Raw genomic sequence first — 27,171 nt, 5'->3', positions numbered from 1 at the left:
AAACACACACACACACACACACATAGAGCACAGCCGGGCTGCAAACACACACACACACACACAGAGAGCACAGCCGGGCTGCAAACACACACACACAGAGAGCACAGCCGGGCTGCAAACACACACACACACACAGATACATACACACACAGAGCACAGCCAGGCTGCAAACGCGCGCACACACACACACACACACACACAGAGAGCACAGCCGGGCTGCAAACACACACACACACACACACAGAGCACAGCCGGGCTGGACACACACACACACACACAGAGCACAGCCGGGCTGGACACACACACACACACACACACACACACCAGAGCCGGGCTGGAAACACACACACACACACCAGAGCCGGGCTGGAAACACACACACACACACCAGAGCCGGGCTGGAAACACACACACACAGAGCGCAGCCGGGCTGCAAACGCGCACACACACACACACACACACACAGAGCGCAGCCGGGCTGCAAACGCGCACACACACACACACACACACACAGAGCACAGCCGGGCTGCAAACACACACACACACACACACAGAGCACAGCCGGGCTGGACACACACACACACACACAGAGCACAGCCGGGCTGGACACACACACACACACACAGACACACACCAGAGCCGGGCTGGACACACACACACACACACACACACACACCAGAGCCGGGCTGGACACACACACACACACACACACACACACCAGAGCCGGGCTGGACACACACAGACACACAGAGCACAGCCGGGCTGGACACACACACACACACACACAGAGCACAGCCGGGCTGCAAACACACACACACACACAGAGCACAGCCGGGCTGCAAACACACACACACACACACACAGAGAGCACAGCCGGGCTGGACACACACACACACACACACACACACACACAGAGAGCACAGCCGGGCTGGACACACACACACACACAGACACACACCAGAGCCGGGCTGGACACACACACAGACACACACCAGAGCCGGGCTGGACACACACACACACACACACACACACAGCACAGCCGGGCTGGACACACACACACACACAGCGCACAGCCGGGCTGGAAACAGACACACACACACACACACACACACACACACAGAGAGCACAGCCGGGCTGCAAACGCACACACACACACACACACAGAGCACAGCCGGGCTGCAAACACACACACACAGAGCACAGCTGGGTTGGAAAAACACACACACACACACACAGAGCACAGCCGGGCTGGACACAGACACAGACACACAGAGCACAGCCGGGCTGGACACACACACACACACACACAGAGCACAGCCGGGCTGGAAACATACACACACACACACACACACACACACACACACACAGAGCACAGCCGGGCTGGAAACATACACACACACACACACACACACACACACACAGAGCACAGCCGGGCTGGAAACACACACACACACACACACACACACACAGAGAACAGCCGGGCTGGAAACACACACACACACACAGAGAACAGCCGGGCTGGAAACACACACACACACATACACACACACAGAGCACAGCCGGGCTGGAAACACACACACACACACACACACACAGACAGCACAGCCGGGCTGGAAACACACACACACACACACACACACACAGACAGCACAGCCGGGCTGGAAACACACACACACACACAGACACACACACAGAGCAGAGCAAGAGGCAGAGAAAAGAGAAGGAGCAAATACAAGTTCTATTATTTATCAGTGTATCAATTATTCAAGGCTCCATAGCTGGCAAGGGGTGGGGAACGGGGGCTGGAAGGCCTCTGAGTCACAGAGGAAGCTTTTCTAAAGACAATTCAGGAAGCAGGCTCCTCCCTGGACCCCACCACCAGTGCCCTGACTCCACAGGAGAAGTAGTAGTGGGGGGAAATGCCTCTTGAGTTTCTTCATCGCCGGAGGGCCACAAACTCTACTGGACTAAAATCCTCAGTGCGTGTTCTCCTAACACCTGCCATGGGTTCAGCAAAACTAAGTGCTGGCCCATCCCTCCCAGGAGCGGCTCTCGTCTCCCGGGGGTAAGTCCCTGGGGTAAATCCCAGCCCTCTCCATGGGCGTGCACTGGGTGAAAACAGCCAAACCAGCATGGACTCAGAGAGCCAGGCGGGGCGTGCCAGGCTTTGGTATGGCCTTTGTGTGGTACAACGGAGGTGTCTTCAGCCCCAGGTGGCATTTAGCCTCCTAGAGGGAGGATTCAATCCAGCCTATTGAGTCAAGCTTGGCGCAGGGGAGCAGACATGGCTCTCTGAGTTTCACGGGGTCACATACAAGTGCCTGGGACACAGGTGAGGCGGGGCGTTGAAGCCGGGTAGCCGCCCATGACAGGGAAGAAAGCTGACCAGCGCAGGAGCTGCTGAGGCTTAGAGTGGATGCCTTTGAGCATCTGTCCTATGAGAGGGGGCCCCATAAAGTCACATGGTTTACATCATGAGGTCATCACGTAAAGTTGGCTCATTGCAACATCATGGAGATTAGGCACCTCCCTTTCCCTTTGTATTGTCCCACAAGCAGAACTCGCCACACTGAAATCCAAGAGCCCAGGAAGAGTGGGAGAGAAGGCCAGGCTGACTGATGAGGCAGGGCCCAGGGGGAGGACAGTCCCAGCCAGAGGACAGGACAGGCAGGAAAGAAACAGACATAAAACACAATAGGTGAACTTCAAATGAGTCAGAGCAGAGAGAGCCCCAAGCCGCACAACTCACAGACTTCAAACAGCCCAAGGCCAGGGGGGCTTGGATCTGGGGTTTGCTCCATAATCCAATCTCCATAATCACAAGCACTCCACCCCACACACCTTATACAAGCATCATAACACCATGGGCTACAGTCTTGTTTGTCCCCTCGCAGAGGGCCAAGCTAGGCCAGTAGCAGATGGAAAGTAGCATAAGGTGCCACTCTTCTCTTGGATTCAGAACTGAACCAATCCCCCAGCACAGAATAGGGGGCACTCTGCTGCATGCTTTTGGATTAATATCAACCTGGGCTCCTGATCACACCGGGTATTTTAAAGCCCCCTGACACTGTTTGCAAAATAAAGATGCTAACCACGGCTCTCTGGCCAAATTCCAGCTTGGAAATGTGCATTTCAAATGGATTTGGAATGTTCTTTACTCCAAGTCTTAAGCTGTTGCTGTGCACTGTCAGGCAACTGCTGTGTCCCACCCCAGAGGTAGCTGCAGTTCAGTGGCGGATGACATGAGAGTATGTTCAGCCCGAGTGTGAGAGGAGGCAGATGTGGTACAGAGATTTTGGGTTGGGGGGCCAATGAGTCTGGGGTGATTTTATTACTCACTAGTGGAGTCACAGCTAAGTAACACACCATACAGCTGAGACAATAAACTCCCCACTCCAGCACATACTTTGTTCAGGCCATTTTCGGGTTGTTATTGTTGGTTCACTTTTTCTGCTTTCTCTGCTTTGTCCTGATTTGTATGGGTGGAGCTAGAAAGGCATCCACATGGGCAGCACAAAGTAAATGTATATCACACAGTGATATTTATAGTATGGTTTTGGAAGAGGGATCGATACAGTAGCTTCTATGCGCTGTAACTACAGATACACATACAAACACAAGGCCTACAAGCCTCCCAGTGCAAGGAGCTCCCACCGAAGTCAATATGAGAGGCTGTAAATGGCGGCATAGCCCCATCAACTCTAACGGGAGCTCCTTGGAAAGACTATAACTTGGCTTTCAGGTTTGGGGCCAAAATCTGCAAAGCCCAGTGGAGTGCAGTTCTTCAGGATGAAAGGAGCTATTCTCAGCCTCGATCCTGAAATCATTCTGTTTTAACGCCTCCATAACTGATTGACCGTCTTTGGCACCAAAAGCTATTGGCTTGCTGCTACTACTGGCTTTTGGATGAGAAAGCTGCATCTGAAGCTGGGGCTTAAAATTAGAAAATGCAGTACAGGATGACTCTGATCCTGCAGCACATTAGGGCGAAAAGTGTAAAGGTTGGCCAACATTTTCAAAAGTGGCCCCTGATTTTGGGTCCTCAATTTAGGACACTCGGCGTCTAACTGGACTGGAGCACCCCCAGCTTCCATTGACTTCAGCTGGTGTAGGCACCCAGCATCTATAAACCAGTGCCCGCTTTTGAAAACGTTGGCCAGAGTGACTGGGGTCTTTTTAGTTTATAGAGGAAACAACTGCCCCTTAGATCGATAAAGTGACTTCCAGTGGTGAATCATACTCTCACAGCTTCACGGAGGCTCTCCAAGCACTCTAAAGACACTCATTAATTAAGCCTGGAGAGGTAGGTGAGAATGATCCCTTTATCCCAATGGGCTAATGGTGGCACAACGATCTTAAATGCCTCACCCACGGACATGGCATTTTGGGATGTATACGTAGGGGCATTGCCAGCAGATCGAGGGACGTGATCGTTCCCCTCTATTCGACACTGGTGAGGCCTCATCTGGAGTACTGTGTCCAGTTTTGGGCCCCACGCTACAAGAAGGATGTGGAAAAATTGGAAAGAGTCCAGCGGAGGGCAACAAAAATGATTAGGGGTCTGGAACACATGAGTTATGAGGAGAAGCTGAGGGAGCTGGGATTGTTTAGTCTGCAGAAGAGAAGAATGAGGGGGGATTTGATAGCTGCTTTCAGCTACCTGAAAGGTGGTTCCAAAGAGGATGGATCTAGACTATTCTCAGTGGTAGCAGATGACAGGACAAGGAGTAAAAGTCTCAAGTTGCAGTGGGGGAGATTTAGGTTGGATATTAGGAAAAACTTTTTCACTAGGAGGTGTGAAACACTGGAATGCGTTACCTAGGGAGGTGGTGGAATCTCCTTCCTTAGAAGTTTTTAAGGTCAGGCTTGACAAAGCCCTGGCTGGGATGATTTAGCTGGGGATTGGTCCTGCTTTGAGCAGGGGGTTGGACTAGATGACCTCCTGAGGTCCCTTCCAACCCTGATATTCTATGACACACACCAAGGCTGTGGTAGAGCTGTGAACGGAATCCAGGAGCAGTGAATTCTAGTTCCCTGCTCAAACCACTAGAAAAACTGCCAACCTTACCACCCTGTCCCATACATGGATCAACACCCATGCTTGTACACACCTATATTCATCTCTGTTTGGGCACAGGTTCAGGTGAAGCCTAAGGGACTATTTCTGAATATTCTCCCAGTCCCGGTCCATTGCTGGAGAAGGCACCAGGAGCCCCTGCAGGCATTGGCTTTTGGATGGAAACATTTTCGTGAGACCTCAGAGCTCCGAATGGGAAAGATGATCTTGTGAACTCAATATTGGAAATGAAAAATCTTTCCCTTTGGAGAGAAAGACCCCTGTTTTCAAAGCTCTCTTGCATCAAACGCTTAGTGCAAACCTGAGGTGGCTGGAAAACAGGGAAATAATTTTGAAAACTAGTGGTTTCTATTTTTGCAGGGGCTTTTTGGGGAAATAAAAAATGCCCATAAAATTTGGAGAAAAAAATATTGATTTAAAAAGATCATGGGCTGTTTTGTGAAAAAGTAGAAAAACTCCATGCTGCTGAGAATTTTTCATTAATAGTTTTGTTGGTTTTTGTTTTTTAAAAGGCTGGTTTTCAACTAAAAACACCTCTTCATGGGAATAAAAGTCCAACAACTTAGGGGAGTCTCTCTTCCATGGGCTGAGGTAAGAGCACTTCAGGGAAGCATCTCCAGCTGGATTCAGTTGTGCCTCCTCTCAATACGAAGCCTCAGTTTTCAGGACACGAATCCTATTAGTCCTTGCTCTGTGCAATGGAAGGTTTTAAGTACCGCGTCCCCCCCAAGCTTTCTTTAAACACCCCCCCACCCCGGCGCTGGGAAGATGGTTCTATAATGCACAAATTGTCAGCAGAAATGTCTGATCTGCAGTGAACCTGAGCTGCCGATAACCACATCAGGCTTAGTTCCTCATGGGCTATTGGATCGGCAAGGAAAACTGATGGCAGGAAGGAGGCAGCAGCCCAGTCTTCTCCTCAGGAGTGATTGTTCCAGATGTCACTTTCAAGGGGGTTAGGATGGCCTGTTCCACACGCATCTCTGCTCCATCCAATGCATTTTCTCCAATGCCTTTGACACCTGACAATCACCTGGGGTCCCAGTTAGAACTCTGCTCATTACGCATTAAAGTCAGCTCTGGATAGTTCTCATCCAGAAGATGGCAAGAAGGGGACACAGGCTCAGCTAGCTCCCATAGTCAGAGTTAGAACTGAGAAGGAGCCCAAGGGAGTCTGGAAGCCGGAAAACGATAGGGTCAGATCCACTCTTGCTGGCTGGGGCAAGGAGCCCGTGCACCAACCTGGCCCCATGTCCTCTAGGACGGAATCACTCAGAGGGAGGGCGACAGAAACTTCAGGGGAGAGGAAGCAGAGCCACAACAGGGGTCCCATTGCAGAGGTGATGAACTGCATCAGTCCATTCCCAAGCAGGGGTGTTTGCGGCTGCCATGGCCTCCCCAACAGGCAGCCTTACCATGGACGGGAGCCCTGCACCTGAGGTTACGTTGGCAGGAGCGGGCATCGCCCTGGGCTCAATCCAGCCTATTGTTTGCAAGATATAAGGACAGCGCTGAGCCTGCATGTGAGTATAACAGCAGGACCCAAACCCCGTTGCAAGCATAGACAGCTGGAACATGAGGACAGCAGCACTCGTTAGCCGACACTCCCAGCACTGCCTGTCCCATCTGTATCCTGTTCCTATTTCCCTTTCATCTCCGCTGTTGGATTCTCCACCCCCTCCCGGCTCCGTGAGGTCACTTCCTGCTGTTCTCTCATCTGTTTCCCTTTCTCCTGCTATGCACTTCCTCTCTCCCTTTGATATTTCACCTTCCTTGCGTCATTCCCCTCATGCCATTTTGATGCTTGATTCCACCACCCCCCTTGCTATTGTTAGAGATTTGGGTCGAATTCACCACTCGTGTAATCAGGTACAGTCCTCGCAGGGGAGTTATACCTACCCACGCCAGCTGTCAGCTTGGGATGCTTCCAGCAACGCCTTACCCCATACTATGGCCTGTGTCCTAGAGACTTGGTCTAATCCCAAATGGCATCTTCAACCTTAAGGATCCAAACATGCTTTACAACAGAAATTATTTTAACCATCACATGGCAACTGCCTGATAGCACAAAGGAGCCCTACGCAACAGTTTAGGCCCAGAAAGGGCTGTGAAAGCTAGATCACTCCCTTGGTTTCTCATTCTTACGGCTATAAAACAAATAGCTCCTTCACCAATTTATGTAGGCAACATTTGAAATTAACCAAAGCAAGCCTGGCCGCCAAGTTCGTGCCGAGACCCAATAAGAAGTCTTTAAATGGCACGAGTGGGAAAAATCATAAAAAATGAGAAGCCAGGAAGAGGCAAACTCCATATAAAACAGAAAGGTTTTCTTTAAAGAAGACTAACAGAAATGGCCAAACCCTGAAGCCCTTATGCAGCATTTACTTAGTTTTAATTTTGTACTCAACAAACTCCACTGCAGACAGGATATAGTCCAGTGTGGACAGGGTCATGTTCTTACTTCTTCAGAAACCAGCCTTCTCAGCATAGCCCTAGTCCCCGAGACAGGGCCAAATTCTGTTCTCAGTTATGTTAGTGCACCCCTAGCAACACAATGGGGTTACACCTCTACAAGAGAGCATTTGGCTTGTAAGCTCAAGCCCTGCGGTAACACCAGCTTCATTTTAGGGCCAACTGGACTGCAAGCCCGCTCTCTGCTGAGACAGCAGGGGTGAAATCCTGGCTCTATTGAACTCAGTGGCAAAAAGCCCATTGACTTAAGTGGGGTCAGGATTTCACTCCAGGCATTTCTGGTAAGACTTAGGCACCCAATCACTAATATATTAGGAAAGCACGAACAGGTCTCCATAGGGATTCATCTTCCTTGTTTTCCAGTGGTCCCCACCAGCTTTCCAGTGGCATCCGCAGTTTGCAGCAAAGGTGAACTCTTTCCCTTCGGGACCACCTGTAATCATGGGCTTCTTCCACAAAGTCTCTGATGGGGAACTCATCCGGATAAGCGTGACTATGGCCTCTGGCCAGTGGAATGTCTGAATGGCCCTCCTTCTTCGCTCTCCGAAGATGTTTTCTAAGGGGAATCACCCCCATTTACACCACCTTGCTGTGGCGGTAGAATGTTTTTGATAAACTTCACCCTGGTTGTTGGGCGGATGCTCATAGCCTTATGGCTAAGATAGGAGCTAAGCCAAAACCCTTAGCAACGGTAACAAGAATCCTTATTCTGAGACTGGCTCCCACATTCATTCTGTGGTGGATTTCCCTTGACGCACATCAGCTAAGGGAATCATCTGATCCCAGCCAGAGCAAAGTAGCAGCCGGAAGGCCCCTCAATCCAAGCCTAAGGGAGGTGGCACATGACTGCGAATGTGGCAATTAATCTGTAACGTGCAAGAGGTTGCAGGAGGTCAGTTCCTGTTCTCCAAAACCATAACATTTATAAAGGTGTCACACCAGCTCCATGTGAGCCATTAGCGATGCAGCCAAAACCCAGCTCCTGCCAGAAACCCTACTGACGTTCAGAGCAGAACCAGCGCAGCAAGATGGAATTTTAAACACCAGGATGGGGCCAGCTAAGGGAGGCTTTAAAGGGTAGAGAAAGGTCTTATGCTTTTCTCTTCGGGCTGGAAAGCCTTGTAGGATGGAACCAGACCCCCAGGCGAAAACTCACTTTCTGGTTTCGATGTGTATTACTGTCAGATATTCACAAGTGGGGTTCTTCTGGGGAATGCAGACTATTTAATGGGGGAATTTTAAAAGGAAGGCCTCAGGCTGGTGTGGTTTGTTTACTGTAATTTACATGACGCATCTACCTAATGCACCAGACGCTTGCATGAGAACACTTCTTTTAAAGTCCGACAAGACCATCTCTGTGTACCCAACAAACTCTCGCCCTCTGCAGACTCCTGAGAATCTTTTCCGTGTCCCATGAAGGTTGGCAAAGGGAGGCTCGGCCACACTAAGAAATGTTATTTCAGAGCCAGCACTGAAAAAACTCCATCCCCAGCGCTCAGATGTCGGGACTGAAAGCCTTAGTGGCCCCAATTCATGTCAATGGCTGGGGTAAAAGCCAAGGAGAGAGGTGCACAGGACCCCAATTGGATAGGGCTTCCTGAATCAACAGTGTCATCCTGCATTGTGCCCAGAATGGAATCAAATCAGTGCATGTCTGCTGTGGGGAGCCACACTGGGAAATGAAGAGCCTTTGGAAAGGCTAAGAGGCTTCATGTTGTGTCTAGACAGCATCCAGTCTGGATCATTACTGGATGGGAAAGAGTAAAGCATGAAGTGTAAGCACACACAGATAGATGGGCATGCACCCCACTCTTTCAGATGCCACTGCTCTGGGAAGAAGCAGAAAAATTTAGCCAGGTAAGCAGGCACACTAGTATTGCAAAGGGTCTGCTCAGTGCACAAAACACCTTCTACTTATAGTCCTCTAGGCTGGGAACATGTTGCTCTATTCAACTATGCAATAAACAGAGAGGGAGAGAACCGGGTTCCCTTTCTGGGTGTGCTCTGTATGTCGGAATCATGGACCATCCCCAAAACTACCCTCATCCTGCTCTCTGGGCAGACCCCAGACTGTTGGGACCAGATCCAACCCCTAAATCTCACCTGACTCTAACAAAGCAATTTCTTAACCACAAACACACTCAGGCTGCTGGAACAATTTTTGTAGTGGAGGTGTGAGAGCCATTCAACCAAAACTGTAAACCCTGTATACAAAGGAAACCACTTCAAGCCAGGGGGTGCAGCAGCACCCCCAGCACCTGTGAACACACTTCCTCTTGAACAGCACCAGTTACAGACCTTAGGAAAACAGCAGGCTCCAGCACACCTTCCCTCCGTGCCCTCACCCTGGGTTTGGTCCGAGTCCTGCAGCAGAATGGCTTCCCCTTTGCTCAGAGAGCATTTCTCTTTGAAACAACCTCTGACACCTTTCCTGTCCCTGCACTTCCACTGTGGAATTTCCAGACTCCAACCAGCATCGGGGCAGAGTCCTTCCAAGTCAATGGCTCTGCCAGTATCAAACCCATTGCCTACTGGGGTACAGCCATTCAACACTGATGGCCTTTGATCACTCATGGGATCTTCCCTGCCTAGTTAGACATGTAATCAGCACTTGGGTCTGAGCACCCTGGTCAGTCTCACCCATGTGGGAGTCCCACTGCAAAGCCATACCCACACTACTGTGTCCTCCCCAGTTCTGCACTCATGCACACGTGTTTGGCGACATAATCCCATGGTTCTTTAGGCTGAGATGCTCTAGGTTTCTTTCCTGATAATTGTGGTAGAACTTCTCTGTTCTTTAGGGGGAAATTGTGAGAAGTCACTGGAGGACAAATCAGCACTTGTGTGATTTAGCCTGTGTTCTCATTGCAACATGGGAAGGTTCCAGCCCAAGTTAAAGGGCAGCCTGGACTCTTACCCACGCCCTCAGCCAGGCCAGCTAGCCTGAGCTTAAAGCACCTCCAAGACCAGGTAAAAGGTTTTTCTCTGTGGATGGTAGGGGGGTGGGCTAACACCCAGGTAAGGGCCTGAGTTAAATGCGCAGTGAAGACACACCTTATCTAGTCTCTCCAGTAAGCGTCAAGTTCCAGCTACAAAATGAAGGCTCAAAGCCACACTATAGGCTACATTCAAAACTGAGAATGAAATACAACATGGTGGTCACTAAACAATGGAACTTGTGCGCAGATGCGGGCATATCCCCCAGACTGTCACAGCTGGCTCATCTCCCCCTTAGTCTTTACTGACTGCGGTTTGTAATAAAAACCAACCCTCCACTTCTAGCACTGCCTGAACCTCCTCTCGCCCAGGAAGTGTTCATCACCACGTCTGCTTGGGCTGGGAATGGGCTGAGTTTACTGGATTTGCGGGATTGGCTTGATCTATTTTTCCTGTTCCAAGTGTGTCTACTCACTGTGCCCAATAGGTGTGCTTACAGGGTAGGGTTGCTAACCTTCCAGGATTGTCCTCGAGTCTCCAGGAATCAAAGATTAATCTTCAATTCAAGATTACGTCATGCGATAAAACCTCCAGGAATACGCCCATGCAAAATTGGCAACCCTATTGCAGGGGATCTGGCCAGGCAAACTTTCGAGATGGTCGCTCCCAAGGGCCTGGCCTCCGAGGCGTTCAGCAGTGCTGCTTAAGGCTGAGCAGTGTATGAAAGATGGCTGGCTGGAAATATGCTGTATCTCATTGATGGAGGGGATGGCTGCACAGGCTAGGCCTGAGGTTTGAAATTATGACATTCCCTGGAGCCCACAGGGTCAAATCCTGACATGGCTGCTGCATCTCTTTGTGTCCCTGAGCTAGAGGCATCGCCTTCCATGCAGTTTACTGGACAGCGAAGGCCTTTCAGCTCCGACCTTAAAAAGAGAATGCTGGTCTGCTCTGTATGGAGAGCAGAACTCCCAGACCACTCTTCCTACGAGCCGTTTGCCCCAGGGCCTTTGGTCAAAATTTCCAATCCCCCCCGTTGCTCTCATGCAGCCCGGTATGCATTTTATGATAGCTGTGCTCCACCGCAGAGTTGGCTGCATGTCAGAGGACCCACATGTACCGATTGGTAGCTTGTAAAGCACTTGGGGAATCCTTCTCCGGTGGGGGGCAGCGTAGAGAAAGGTAGAACAGCAGAATGAATAATACATACATTGTGGTGCGTGAAGCAATGTAACCGAAAGGAGAGGTCATTCGGTTTGCTGGGCGAAGCTAGGAGGAGAGCACCATTTTGTGTTTCACATTGTTTCAGGGTGAGTCATTGTGGGTTTTCTTCTCTCTTGTGGAGACCTGATATTCACTCGTGCTTTGTCATTTGCTTTAGCCTGAAATATTATTAGTCAACTACCAAATCTGAAACTGCTTGTTTTCCTGAGTGCATATGAAGGAACACACAATTTTAATCAATGTAAATAAGTAACAACAGTATGGCCAGCCCTGAGCATTCAGAAACCATGAGCCAACCGCCCCCCTACCCCAAATCATAAGAATTTAAAAAATAATAAATATTGGGTTATTTTGCATTTGCCTTCTGGCTTTTAAGCCTTTAGGCGACACTCAGGCCATGCTTTCAAGCTTTTCTCCACAACCAGATCTAGAAATGTAATCTTTTTTTAATGAAAGCTGAGATTTTCACCTAATCACATGACTCCCGGAGCTGGGGCTTTAAGAAAAGCATTGAATATTGTGCGACTCACGATATAAATCATAAGAGTTGGCAACACTGTAATGATCATCAATATAATAAATAAATCAAATAAAACTACCATAATAAAGAAGTTAGAACTTTTCAGTCACACTAGACACTCCCTTCTACCTTAGTGGCTACAATATGGGGACGAAACATGCTTCTGTTATATCACAGTGATCTCTCCCTTCTTCTGACATTTACGGGATACTCCATTTGCAGGGCACTTGGGACAGTTTCTAAACCAAAACAGAACAGTCTGATCTTATTGCTCCCACAGAGCTCCAGTTAAATCATTTCCTGTGGCTAGGAACCTAGGCCTTCAGCTTCCCAGATGACTGTTCAGATGTCGGTCTAGAACAGCGAGACCTCGGGAAACCCAACCTGAAGCTACTCACCTATCCCAACTCCACACATGTTCAGTTGGCCTTCTCCCTAACAGTATTCACAGCATCATCATACTGAGGTAACATAACACTTTGCTCTTCTCTAGTACCTTCCTTCCAAGGATCTCAACACTTTGCAAACATCAGTGAACTCATCCTCCCAACCCTGCTCTCGAGGTAGGTAAGTATAATCCCCATGACACACATAGGGAAACTGAGGCTCTGGGGGGTTAAGTTACCTGTTCAAGGGCACGTGTGGCACATCAGGGGCAAAGCTGGCATTAAGACCCATAGGATCATCTTGAATGCTTAGGTCCCATAGATAAAACCTTTACAATCCAAAGATTATAGGATTTCTCCATCTAGGTATTACTATTATTTGTATAACAGACGGGCCTAGATGCCCCAAATGCCATTAGGGCTGCATTGAGCCAAGTGCTGTACGTGGAGAGTAAGAGACAGGCCATGTGGCTGTCCTCACCTTAGCATCTGCGCTCTGGACTGCCACAGCAGATGCCAGTCCAACACCACAGTTTCAATACCCACCACATCTTTCCCCCTTAGAGAACGGTTTCTTAAATCTTTACCCTGGGGATTGGATCCTTCAACCCAATGTAGGGCTGGCTGACGTGGGGTCTGATTCTGTAGGGTGTGGGGCACTCAATCATCAGGTTCGCCTTTTCCCTACTCAACCCTTCCTATATCACTGCTCTATGTCAGCACTGGGCCCACAGCCCCTCTGGCCCAAATGTTTTGGTGGACACTAGTCTAATGCTGCCTGAACACAACAGGGGACCCTTAGACATTTGTGACAACATGTCTGATGGGAGCAGTTTAACCTGCAGGGAGAGATGGCACAGAGAGTTAGTGACTGGCTCTCCTAGGGAAAAATCTCCCCATGCAGCAATCCTTGGGGGACTGCAGAAGAGAGACCGCAAACGGCAGGGTTTGGAGTGGAGCAAGATCCCCGACACCCTGTCCAGCTGGCGCAGGCATCTTTCAAACACATTAACAAGCCCTGCTGCAGCCTTTCCAGGCAGAACCCCTCCAATAGCTACGATAAATCAGTGCAGTCTATGGAACACCTTTCATCCAAAAGGATCCCGAAGCAACATGGGTCTGACCCACAGCCCATTAAAGCCAGTGGCAAAGCCCTCATTGACTTTAACGGTGTAACTTCAGGGGCCTGTGAGGGAGGGAATCACTTTACACAGGACCTGATTTTCAGAGACGTGGGGCACCCACAGCTCCATTTGAAGCCAGTGGGAGCTGTTGGTATTTAGCCATGTAATGTAGTGCCTTCCTTGCCTGCCTAGTTCCGGCTCTGACTTCAGGAGGCCACATGCGGGGATTCCAGGCAGCACAGACTGGATTAGTCGGGCAGTTAGAGCGAACCACAGGGTCGGTTTGCATCCACCAGCCTCCTGGACCAAGAATCCACCTCCACAGCCATTACAACCACCCCCCGTCCCTTCTTAACTAAGAGACACTGCACCATCCACCAATGTAAAGCCACCACCCCTGTGGTAGCGGGCAGCAGCTCACGCTGCACAGCAACGCCCACAAAAGGGTTTAGGACAGGAAGTAAAGAAGAATCACATCCAAGCTGAAACTGCTGGGGGAACATATAAGGTGTCAGGCCGGAGATGGAAATTAACCAGGCCAGGAGGGTAAGCATCCGTTACTCTGCCAAGATCCGGAGGACCTGGAGTTCACACTGCATAAGGAAGATGCTGAGAGAAGACACTGATTCCCTATGCCCCTCCTTCGAGAGATGTTCGCAGATCACCAACTCAGAAAGCTGCAGGAAGGAAAAAAAACAATCATCCAGAGCAGAGGCCCACACTGCATCAGGGAGCATGGAGGGGGAAGGAGTCCCAGATTCCATCCGCGTCCACTGATCTGCATGGGGAAGAGATTCCCTCCTGGACAAGACAAGCTGTGGGCACAAGGCAGCTTGCGCCAATCCAGGAGGAGGAGGACGGGGAAAGAGAAGGCACCACTAGTGAAGGTCGGGGTTGGGAAGACAAAGCCGGCGGAGCCCACGGAAGTGGGAGAACATCAGGGTTGCAATGGCTCCTTTGGAAACACAGAGACTGAAGCAAAGGGGGGTGGGGGGGGGAGAAGAGAATTATTTTATTAATTATTATTATTTTAAAATTAAACAGGCTGCCAAGGCTTCTCTGTGACGCTCCAGGCCCAAGGAGCATCCCTGCTCACAGCGTGGAGCAGGGAGCTCTGCGCTGCCTGGCTTGCCGGCTCTTGAAAGCAAATACAAAGGCTTTCAGCTCCCCAGCACTCGCTGATGGTCGACCTCTCTGTTGTCCTCGATGCATGCCTGTCCCAGTTACAGCAGCTGGTTGCTACAGCAACTGAGCTCTGACTAATCATTTGCGCAATGACCTTTTTTCCCCCCAGAGAGAGGGAGGGAGGGAGCGGGAGAGAGGCGAGGCGAGTGGAGGTTACAAATAAAAGCAACTGCGAAGAATGCATTTCGGGGGGCTTGCAAAAACTGGGGGTGGGGCAGGATAGGTGCTGAAGGTTTCCAGAGTCGTTAAAAGCAGCCGCATGCAATCTTGCCTGCCAGCTAGTGAGAGCCTGCCCCCCCAACCTCAAATCTTCCAGACATGCAGCCAGAGGTCGCCACAGAGGGGACGACGCCATTGGCCACTGACCCTAAGAAGTCTTGCTGGGGCCATTTCCATCCAAGGCAGGGGGCTCTGGAGCTGGGATTCAATCACCCCCCCCACACCGCCACCTCCCAACTGGTACTCAATGGGCCAGAGTCAGGATTTGGCCCGAGCTCACCATGTGTCACCCTGGATGGATCTGTCCCTAACTCCATTGACTCAGTTACACCAGGGAGGACGGTGACCCTAATTCCCCCGACTTCGCTGGGATGACTCTAGCTCTAACTATTGATCTCAGCAGAGTTACACCAGGGTTGAGTCAGGCTCTTTCTCTAGAACAGAACAAATAATGCAAGTGCCGCCCTGTGCATATTCTCTCCAATTTTCTAGCGGGTTCATTGAGGCTTCCGAGGAACGCTCGGGAGATCCAGGTTTTGCAGACACAACCGCTTGCAGACAGCAAATTTCAAGGTTGTAGACTTGCTTATGCGTGGGAACTGAGGTCTAGATTGTGCTCCTCTTACTCATGTTAGCCTGCTCTTACTCACATGAGTAGATCCATTGGTGTCAAAGGGACTGCTGCTCCCCAACTGAGTAAGGCTTATGCAATGGAGCTGTGAATTTTTCATTATAATGCACATGCCAAAAGTGCTTGGGCACCCACCCAATCGGAACGCAAACAGTCCCAGGTGACCTTTCTGAGACCAATCACAACTCACCAACCCAGCTCAGAGAGCCAATGGCAGAGATCTGTGGGTGACCAGTCTGGAGAGCTACAAAGATTAATAAAATAACGTACTGAATAATTTTGAACAGCGAGTAAATTTGAGGAAATTGCGATGGGTTTGTGACTATTCCACAAATGGATAAAGGGGCGAACATACACTGGGGTTACATTGTGCTCTGAGCAGAATAAAGCAGAGAGAAGACATGAAAAACAAGGGAGAGAGGAGAAAAGAAAACACTAAAAAGAGACAGGAGCGAAGAGGGAACGTTGGGCAGGGAACACGAGAGAGAGGGAGGGGAGGGAGAAACGGACTAGGCAGAAAGAAAAGTGCAAAATAATTGAAGAATGAGCCATATCCCGAATGGTGCTGCACACCTGCTGCCTGCGTGCAGCTCCCACTGAACTCAGTGGGAAATGGTGGCGCTCAGCATCTCTCTGGACTCAGCTCAAGAATAACCTGAAAGGTCCCAAAGTGCGTCAGAAACTCTGCCCGCAGAACACCACTGAAAGAAAGGCAGCCACCTCTAGGGTCCGCAACCAGGCAGAGAGCACAAACCCTATGGGGCCTGCTAGACAAGGAACAAGACCAACACACCCATTGGGCTTTGGATCAGATCCCAAATGACTGTCCGCCATTGAGGAGTCTGGGTATAGTATCTGTGCTGCTAGCTACATTAGCTAACCGGCTCGAGCACTCCCCCCAGACTGTCAGCCACATTTCTGTTGGCTAACTAGGCAGCCCAGAACTGGTTCACTTTTATAAGATGTACCCAGGGCAGGCTCACAGCTAGGAGCAAAAAAGGAAAAAAAAAAATCCTTTGAAAGAGAAACCACCATGGCATCCTGCCCTTGCAGGGTGGGGAGCGGAGAACAGCTCTGGCTGAAATAGGCCTTCTTCCTTCCCTTGGCCCTTCCTTCCCTTGACCAGGTCCAACGGGAGGGACAATGCCATGCTAGCAACACACTGCATGATCCCCAAGGGATGGATTGTAACAATTCCACTAACTCTGGGGTCCAGGGCTAAACTCTGGCTCCAGATTCACCCTGCGAAATCTCACCGAGTCCAGACGGATTGCACAGGTGCAACTGGAGGCAGAATTTGGCCTCGTGCTTTCAACAACCGTTAATAGTACAGGGGGGTGGCACGGGGGGAGAGAGCGAGCGAGCGTGTGTGCACACATGCGCTCAGGTTGGAAACAGGCGTAAGAGCAAGTGAATGAGATCAGAGGATGTAGAAGCACTATGATAGCACAGGGGTCCGTAAGGACTGGGAGTTTTCAGACTGAAGAACAAACAGTTGACCCAGTCTTAACAGTGACATTGCGTAAGGGTCTTCCAACTTGGCAGGCAAGCTGGAGAAAAAGGCCACCTCTAGGCGGCAGTGAAGATGATGGCAGTTTTGTCCTGGATTTGGTTGGGAACAGGACGTGGCTCCCGTGAGCTCACTCCAAATTTGCAGGGGAGAAAGGAGAGCAGAAACTGGCTCATAATATTGAGCGTTTGTGTTTTAGAGCTCAAAAGCCCTGCATCAGCATTACTGTGTTTGTTCAGCACCTCGTGCAATGAGGTCCTAGGCACTTCCGCCATGCAAATACACAACAACAACGAGAAGCCATTTGGAAAACTAAGGAATATGCCACATCCACTAGAGGGATGTACCAGATCCACCAGGGAAAATATAAGCAGGGGAGAGACACGCTTATTATGGCAACCTGGGAAAATTGCTGATCTTTTCTTGCCATGCCCCTTTCTATTAGAGATGGGCCAGAACCAACCCCCTAAGCACTCAGATAACTACAGTGATGGGTCCCACGTCAGTACTTGGAGTCACAGATTACTAGATCTGAACCTCTCCAAACTTTGGGGAATTTTGGACCCAATCCAAAGTTTGCAATTGATCCTTTTCTCTTGATGGATCAAAGCACTAAAACTTCAGGATCTGGATCCAGGTCCAGCCCTCCTGCTTCAGGCTATTTCTCTGCTTTCTACCCATTGAAACAAAAAGATGGGAAACTGAGTAACAGCTGTGTTAGTCTGTATTCACAAAAAGAAAAGGAGGACTTGTGGCACCTTACAGACTAACCAATTTATTTGAACATGAGCTTTCGTGAGCTACAGCCACTTTTATGCATCCGAGGAAGTGAGCTGTAGCTCATGAAAGCTCATGCTCAAATAAATTGGTCAGTCTCTAAGGTGCCACAAGTCCTCCTTTTCTTTTAAAGATGGGAAACGTTACTAGTAGATATTTCACCAGGACACGAGCTAGTTATTGCTGCTAGAAAACGTGGGGCTAGGATTACAAAAGCATTCATGTTCCCATTCAGGAACCCAAATAACGGCTAGGTCTGCAGACATGCTCAGCACGAAGTAGCTCCCTTTGAGGCACGTTCAGTGCGTGATGAGTGCTGATGTAACGCACACACCTCCTGGGTGTGATGTTCTGTCCCACCTAGTGGCACTGAGACCACTTACACGGAGATCCTTTGAAATATGACCCTATGTACTGAGCTCTACAGAAAATCTGGCCCTCTTTTTACAGGGCCTGGGACCTCCCAAAAATCCCAGCCCTAGGGTCTGAACCAAAGCCCACTGAAGTCATTAGGTATCTTTCCTTGGGCTTTAGATCACGCCCTTACGGGGATCTTCACTGCTTTGAGATTTCAACCAAACATTTCAAAAGCCCTTTCCACAGTTAAAGCTTTCTGCAGCAGGTCTCCAGCGAGGATGATTAATTCCAGTGTGCCCTGCGTGTGGATGCTGCAACTAAACAGCCCCAGAGAAGGAGTTTCATCACAGCCTGTTTGTGTGTATGAAAAACGGAACTTGGATTCCAAGGCCCCCTCAGCCTCACCCTGAGCCAGAGGAGGGCTCCATCCGGCTCTTGCTCAACCCTGCTGTGGTGGGAATGAGGAAGTAGGGGAGACAGGGCGGGGGAGGAGGGGAGGAACAGGCAAGCTGGAGATAAACAGCCTCCTCTGAGCCATACTGGTTGGAAAGTTTCTCTAAAAGAGAAGGGCATGGGGGCAAAGAGAGAGTTGTGTCCCCATGCAGGAGAACAATTTACAGAGCATTAGTGCAGGAGTCAAACTATTGGAAACCGAGATAGTCCATCCCCTCTAGGTCTCCTTCAATATACCCAGGCAGCTGGGGTGTAGGAGACAGACACTCTACAGGTTTGCTCTGGGCTTTGGCAGCATTTGAAACCTAAGCCCAGATCTTAATTTAAATGGCCCTGGTCTTTGAACTGAACCCAGATCTGGAAAGCCTTTTTGGTACCAATCCAGGTTTTGCAGTTCAGGCCCAGTACCATCATGGCAATAACCATTCCTCGTTGATTCTATCCAGCCTTGCATCAGTTGTGTGCACGTGCAACAGGCATGGGGAGGTTAGTGGCTGGAGTTCCACTGAAATCAACATGGAGCTGGAGTTGGCCCATCACCTTCCTCCGTTGGGTTCAACCCTTAATAAAAGTCAGCAGTTTGCGAAGTTGCCTCTATTACCAGAGCACAACATTTAGTACAAAGAAAGTTACTATAAAAATAAAAAAACCTACAATGGGTGCAAAACTTTCTAAACAGCCACACGTTCCTGTTGCTTGTGCTGTCCCCTCTCCGCTCGGTTTTGCTTGTATTCATTTGTCATGCCTCACCTCTCACAGGAGCAGCATTGTCTAGGGGTCAGATCCTCAGCTGGTGTAAAATGACTATTGAAATCAGGGGACCCGTGCCCATTAGACACCAGCTGACGGTCTGACCAGTTAAGTTCTGCAAAGTACGTAGCATATAGTAACAACTGCCTGATCCCCTAGCGATCATCACCCATCTCATCCACCACAATGCCCAAGTCCATATTTCTTCCAAGAAGGCCAATCAAAAGTCTGAGACAGCACTAGTTTCTTAAAGAGCCACATTGTCATGATGGAGTACTCACTTACCTCCGCTGCTACCTGAGACTAGCAGCCTCTGGTCATCCTCCTTATCCCATCTTCTCTGGGGAAAGTTTACTCTCCAGATTCAGGAGTACATGCAGGTTTCTCTTCTCCATTTCATCCTAGGGGGAAACCCAAATTCAAGTGATACCATCATTTACATTGCCCACTCAGATGTACACCAATCCACACACAAAGCAATCCCCCAAAAGCTGATGTAATAGGCAGCACTTATAGCTAGGGCCCTACCCAATTCACAGCCCATTTTGGTCAATTTCACAGTCATAGGATTTTAAAAATCATAAATGTCATGATTTCAGCTCTTTAGATCTGAAATTTCACGGTGTTTTAAGTGTAGGAGTCCTGACCCAACAGGGAGTTGTGGGGGGTGGGGGTGAGAAGGTCACAAGGTGATTGTAGGGGGGGCGTTGCGGTACTGCTACCCTTACTTCTGTGCTGCTGCTGGCGGCAGAGCCGCCTTCCGAGCTGGGCAGCCAGAGAGCAGCGGCTGTTGGCCGGACACCCAGCGCCGAAGGCAGAGCCGCCGCCAGCAGCAGCGCAGATGTAAGCGTGGCCTGGTCTGGTGTTGCCACCCTTCCTTCTGCGCTGCTGCCTGCAGAGCTGGGCCCTCTGTCAGCAGCCGCCGCTCTCCAGCTGCCCAGCTCGGAAGGCAGCGCAGAAGTAAGGGTGGCAATACCGCAACCCCCCCCTAAAATAACCTTGTGACCCCCCCTGCAACTCCCTTTTGGGTCAGGACCCCCAATTTGAGCAACACTGGTCTCCCCCTTTAAATCTGTATAGTATAGGGCAAAAGCATACAAAAAACTAGATTTCACGTGGGGAAACTCGATTTCATGGTCCGTGACATGTTTTTCATGGCTGTGAATTTGGTAGGGCCCTACTTATATCTAATTAATCCTTCCTGCAGCCCAGTAAATTAGGCACATATCATTAATTCCATTTTACAGTTAGGAAAACTGCAGCAGAGGGATTACGAGACTTGCCCAAGGCCACAGAACCAGATGGGACTAGAATTCAAGAGACAAAGTTCACAGGTGTTGAGTAAATTAGACCAGGGCTCAGTGTAGGCAGGTCTACACCTAAAACTCAGACTGACCTACGTCAGTTAGAGGTGTTATTTTTTTTACCAACATAGTTATGCCAATATAAGCCTTCATGTAGATGCACTTACACAGACATTAAAAAGCATTTCCTAGTGTAGCTCAATGTTTCTTAAGAAACTGGTGTAAAGTGTGCAGCAGAATCAGATTTATGCTGGTATAAACTGCATCTACACTAGGAGGGTCTGCTGGTATAGCTATACTAGCAAACATTTTGTAGTGGAGACAAGGCCCCCTTAGAGCCACTCCACTGATATTTAACAGCTACACACAAACATGGGTCTGGTCTACACTACTCTGTCAGGTTAATGTAAGCTGCCTTGCATTGCCCTTGCTGTGGAAGTGTCTTCACTTAAATTTGGCTCCTGCCGAAGTAAGTGCCCCTCTGCACCGATTTAGTAACACCCCGAGCGGCATAGAGTCACAATCAATGTAGTTAGGTTGACACTGCATTGCCTATGTCAACTGTTACTGGCTTTCAAGAGCTGATCCACAATGCCCCACACTCACAATACAATCAATACAAGCGTTCCTGGTGAGGACGCACACTGCCGACACAAGAAGCCAAGTGTGCACACAGACAAGCGATCTAATAACTGCAGGGGCGGTCAGCCCTCTTCCATCAACATAGTTGTATCTACACTAGGTCCTGGTCTACACGACTGAATTAGGTTGAGGTAAGGCAGCTTACGTCGACCTAACTCTGTAAGCGTCTACAGTGAAACGTCACTCCCACTGATGTAACGTGCCTACTACACCAACTTAATAACACCACCTCCACGAAAGGCATAGGGCGTAGGTCGATGTAGGATCAGTGCAGACACTGTGTTGCTTATAGTGACTGTTGCTGCCTTTCAGAAGCCATCCCACAATGCCCCACGGTCACAGTACAATAGATACAAGCGCTCCTGGTGAGAACGTGCACCGCCCACACGTAGCACCGTGTGGACGTGCAAATGCCTTTTAATTGCTGTAGTGGCTGTATGTCGACATAACTTAGGTTGACTTAATTTTGTGTGTAGACTTGCCCTAGGGATTATGTCAGCATAGCTACGTCGTCAGGGGTGATGTAGCTATGCCAATGTAACCTTTCAGGGTGGACCAGGCCCTAGTCGTTTATTCTGGTTTACATTACACCTGCTGCTAGCAGACTTAGTCCAAACCGTGTTTATTTTGGTTTAGCTTAAGAGTGTCCACGCAGCCTTTTGCGCTAGTTTAATTAAATTGATTTAAAGCCACCCCTTAAATTAAACCAGTGCAGACAAGTCCTATGGGAGTCTATAACAGTCTAACTCAGACAAGGAGCAGAAAGAAGGTGAAAGGTCAAGCGACGCCTTCTTACTTTAACTTACCTTTTCTAACATCTTCTGGTTCCTCGGTGCATAAGTAACATTAACTTAAGGCTGGTCTAGGCTGGGAACTTATATCGACATACCTATGTCTGTCGGGGATGTGAAAAATCCACACCCGAGTGATGCAGCTATCCCAGCCTAAACCTTGGTGTAGACGGTGCTAGGTTGACAGAAGAATTCTATTAACTACCAACCCTCGGGGAGGTTGATTACCTATGCAGACAGGAGAACCCTTCCTGTTGGCGTAGACAGTGTCTCCGCTGATGTCTACACATCTGCAGCTGTGTCACTGGAGCACTTGAAGGGTGGACATACCCTCCGCCTCCCTTCACAGAAACGTTCCTGCTTACGCGCAAGTCTATATGAGAGGTAAAATCCTGGCCCCACTCAAGTCAATGCCAAACTGCCACTAACTTCAATAGAAGCAAGATTTCACCCAATTAGTTTAGGTCCAACCCTGGGGTTACACAAAACCCACTCTGAATGGAAACATTTCACTGCCATCCAGGAAAGCCCTTCTCTTCCTTTAAACTTCCCCCTGAAGCACTGTGAATCCAAAGGATGAGAGCATTGGGCTAGTCCATCCTGAGAACCAGGTAGGGAAACTGACTAAAAACAAAGGTGAAACTGAACCAACTAGCAAACCCCTTGTCCCAAATGGAGAGAAGCATAAAGGAAAGGAAACCAGCTGCCTCAAAAGCCAAAACAGTGGACTTTTAAACATTCTTTTCCTTGTACGGCTGTACTGCAACCTGTGAACAGTAACTCAGGTGGGGAATTGCTTTCAGTTTCATTGGGCCATGCACACTGCTGGCAATTCCATAGCAGCCAACGGGTTGACACCAGGGCTGAACTGGAGCCCTGTGTTGGAAGCAGCCTTTTAAGCGAGAATTGCCGCTGGGAGTCAGGAGTTCCAGCTGCCCAGATTTTTGAGGGAAAGGCAAGTGGTTTGTATTTTTGATTTGACAAGTAAACCAGAAAAATCTCTCTCTGAAAACCCACCCCACCCCTCAAAACAACTTTATTCTCTAACCAAGAAAGAATCATTAGTTCTGACTGCCAATGGGGAATCTTTTTTCTCAGGGGGTGAAGGGGGGACTTGTTAATAGCAATTGCTAAAAGTGTTTGGTTTTGTTTTTTTTTAAACTGATGGGTAGAAGTGTATGTGCAAGAGCAGCAAACACGCTGGGGGGGGGGGGGGCGGGGGAAGAGTCTGCAACTGCACCTGCCTGCACTTTGTTTGTCCCTGGGATAAAGAACTGGCTCAAGTTACTCGAGCTGTGCAACCCTTCCTTGCCCTGCCCCTCCCTGAGCAGCAGAATCTAGCAGAAACGTGGAGAGAAACAAACCCTTCTCAGCAACCGCGCAGCAGAGAGAGCAGTGAATTTAAATAAATAAATACAATTCTACTTAGAGAAAAGGGAATAAAGGATGCACTTTTCTGCTCCTCCTCTCATCCCAGAAACCTGTGTGCTATGTAAATATATGCAAATGAGGCAATGAAGGGGAAAAAAAGAAACCAAGTCTATAAAACGGCATGTTTTTAGATTGGAAATAAGGATGCGGGGGTGGGGGGGAGAGAAGGAAGGGAGTTGTTGAAAAGTTTGTGCAGAATCAATTAGGAAGTAAGAGAGGTCTGCAATAATGACTAGGGAGTACGTAACCCAAAACGCCATGAACGGACTTCAATGGAGCTACACTGAGCAATACCCGCCGAGGATCCAGTTCCGTGTCTCTGTCCCGCGCCTCTCAGTTCAACAGCCATTCCTGAAATACCTTGGAAATGATTCAACTGGTATTTAAAACAAAACAACACTGTCTCTTGCCTTGCTGATGTCTGTGATGGTGTAGAACAGGGGTGGCCAACCTGGGGCTCCGGAGCCACATGCAGCTCTTCAGAAATTAATATGCGGCTCCTTGTATAGACACTGACTCTGGGGCTGGAGCTACAGACGCCAACTTTCCAATGTGCCGGCGGGGTGCTCACTGCTCTACCCCTGGCTCTGCCATGGGCCCTGTCCCCACTCCACCCCTTCCCATCCCCTCCCCCTGAGCCTGCAGTGCCCTAGCTCCTCTCCCCACAGCCTCCTGCACGCCATGAAACAGCTGATCGGGAGATGTGGGGAGGGAGGGAGAGGTGCTGATCAGTGGGGCTGCCAGTGGGTGGGAGGCACTGGGAGTGGGGGTGGAGAAGCTGAAGGGGGGCTGCTGACGTCTTACTGCAGCTCTTTGGCAATGTACAATGGTAAATTCTGGCTCCTTCTCAGGCTCAGGTTGGCCACTCCTGGTGTAGAGAGACAAAAGCACACGTGTGCGGGAAGGGGTGGTGAAAGGTATAGGCAGGATGGGAAAGATGGAAGGACTGACGGAATATAAGCCCAAGCAACCTGACATGTAAACGAAGCACAAATCAGAGATATACCACACCCTAGATAGACGGTCATCCTTTTACAATGGGTGCTTTACCCATGGGACTGCTTGAGGAGTAATGTACTACTTTACACAAATAAAGGTATCATAATCTAACCCAACAGCAGCGCACGTGCGTTGCAAAGGAAACATTTTATGAAATAAGAAAATGAGGACGTGTGGCAGCTTACAGACCAACAAATGTATTTGAGCATAAGCTTTCGTGAGCTACAGCTCACTTCATCGGATGCTGTAGCTCACGAAAGCTCACGCTCAAATAAATTTGTTGGTCTCTAAGGTGCTACAAGTCCTCCTGTTCTTTTTGCGAATACAGACTAACACGGCTGCTACTCTGAAACCATTTTATGAAATGCAAGTGTAACCACTGGTCAGTAGGTTGCATCATTTTATTTCAGGCCATTTAGCCACCTAAATATTTCCATGGTTTGCAAAATTTTGTCCAAATCGCAGCGTGGCACTGAAGCAGGTGACATTTTGAATGCAATTGGTTATAGTGTGAAAACGGCCTTCATCTGAATGAGGTTTTTCATCTCAATATGCAACATCTGAACATTTTTGCTCAAAAATAGGAGTGTTTGGAGTGGGAAACTATCTTCCACTCAAAAAGAGTCCCAATTCTGACCAACACCCATGTGACAGACGTGGCAATTTCCTGCAGTATTCCTGAAAAAACCAACATTGTATTAAATGCAAAGTTTGTGTGTTACTGTGGACTGGGATTGTATGTAACCTCTCCAGCAGAGAGATGTGATGAGAGGCCTGAGAGTTCAAAGTACTGTATTGAAAGTGTGTCAGACAAGATGGACTTTTGGGACAAGAAGTGTGAAGTGGATTTTCTGGGGAACACCTAGGGAGAAGATAATATAAATTCCCTACTTCTGGCTATGCAAAAAAAAACAACAGCCTTTTGAAGCTATGCCCTGTGGAAAGCGTGATTGTCTGCTGATTACCTGTTCCTAGAGGTTGAAGATCAGAGCTTAAAAGGTCCAAGCTGTATAAAGAAACCAGCTGATCTGCCCAGTCTAGGTTCTGAGACTATTATGAACTTGTAACCCCAGGGACAACCCAGTTGTGGGTTTTGAAGGACTCACACTTACCAGACTGAGGTTGGAGTTGAGTGATGTATGGTAAGCTTCTTAGCAGGCGTGTAGGCTCTTTTATTGTTGTTTTTAATGTGTTTTCTCTGTGATGCTTTCACCTTAAGAACGGCTGAGGAGCCAGGAGCCTTGAGTGGGTGCCCTTGGTGGACTACAAGTGGGGAAATACAGGTGCAGTTGCCCTGAACTGTGATAGCTGCCTGCTCTCCTTTTCATAAGATTGTCCAGCTGCTAACTCCCTCTAACCTCTTCTGAGATTTCAGGATCCATCACTGGAGAATGAAGGTGGAAGACATTGGAGAGTAGCAACGGTGAGATGCCTTATGTGTGTATGGTGCAGAAAAAGACCCATTCCCTGACCCAAGGTGCTTCCCATCTAAAGTTAGACCCATGACACAAACCAACTGAAAACAGAGCTGGAGCCAGAGGGAGATAAGGCTGCTAGGAAGCCAAGAGTTTTGCTCCCACAACACTTCAGTAGAGTTACTCCCAATGTATGCTGGCCTGAGTGAGAGGAGAATCAGGCCTACTATCTTGCCTGTCCTTTCTTTCAAGCTGCAGCTGACTCTCCATCTGACACAAGGAAGAAGGCACACGCAGAAGGAGACGGGTGTATTTCTGTTTGGCACTTGCATTGATTTCACTGGGCAATGGTCAACGCCTGTTGATTTCACTGGGAGTGATTCCTGAGTAAAGTGTACAGAAACACTGTACCTTGTAGAGTGAAGTGTAGTGTGAAGTGATCCTAAACCAAAACGTCCTGTTATAGGAACAGATCCAGTTTAAAAGAACAAATTCCTGCTGCACTGCAAGGAACAAATGAAATGGTTTGTTCAACATTTTCCATGTACTAAACCCAAATGATGAGGAGTAAAGAGGCGGCCAGTCAGGATGCATATATTTACACCTTCCCCCAATACAGGAAGACCTAGGAACTCAATGAGAGTAAAAAGGTAACACATTTAATAAAGATATACAGTGGGGGAGGGGGGTTTGCTTTGGGTTGTGGTTTTTTTTTTTAAACACAAAACCTATGATTGATCTGTAGAATTTGTCTGCACAGGCTATTACTGAGGCAGTTAACTTGGTAAAAGTCAAGTAAGCTATTAGACATTGATAACATTAAGAAGAGAATCTGTACACTAGCTAGAGTAAAGATGATAAGGGTCACCAATCCCATATTCCAGGTGAAAGCTGACCACCCAGAGGAAGTCAGGAAGAAATTGCACCTTCTCATGGTACAGTATTGCACAATCAGGCCTTCTATGGG

At 49.0% G+C, this 27,171-nt stretch overlaps 1 long non-coding RNA gene across 1 annotated transcript in view; it reads right to left on the bottom strand.

The window, feature by feature from the left end:
• The window catches only part of LOC140899393 (uncharacterized), a 61,710-nt gene extending 41,683 nt beyond the window's left edge, over positions 1-20,027 (bottom strand). Inside the window, exon 1 of the long non-coding RNA XR_012155303.1 lies at positions 19,908-20,027. This is a non-coding gene — a long non-coding RNA (uncharacterized lncRNA). The remainder of the gene's footprint in view (positions 1-19,907) is intronic.
• Between the last annotated feature and the right edge of the window lie 7,144 nt (positions 20,028-27,171).

This window comes from Lepidochelys kempii, chromosome 16 (genome assembly GCF_965140265.1).
Source record: "Lepidochelys kempii isolate rLepKem1 chromosome 16, rLepKem1.hap2, whole genome shotgun sequence".
In the NCBI taxonomy this organism is placed as follows: domain Eukaryota; kingdom Metazoa; phylum Chordata; order Testudines; family Cheloniidae; genus Lepidochelys; species Lepidochelys kempii.
The sequence above is the reverse complement of the archived record's forward strand: the minus strand, read 5'-3'. Positions and strand labels throughout refer to the sequence as shown.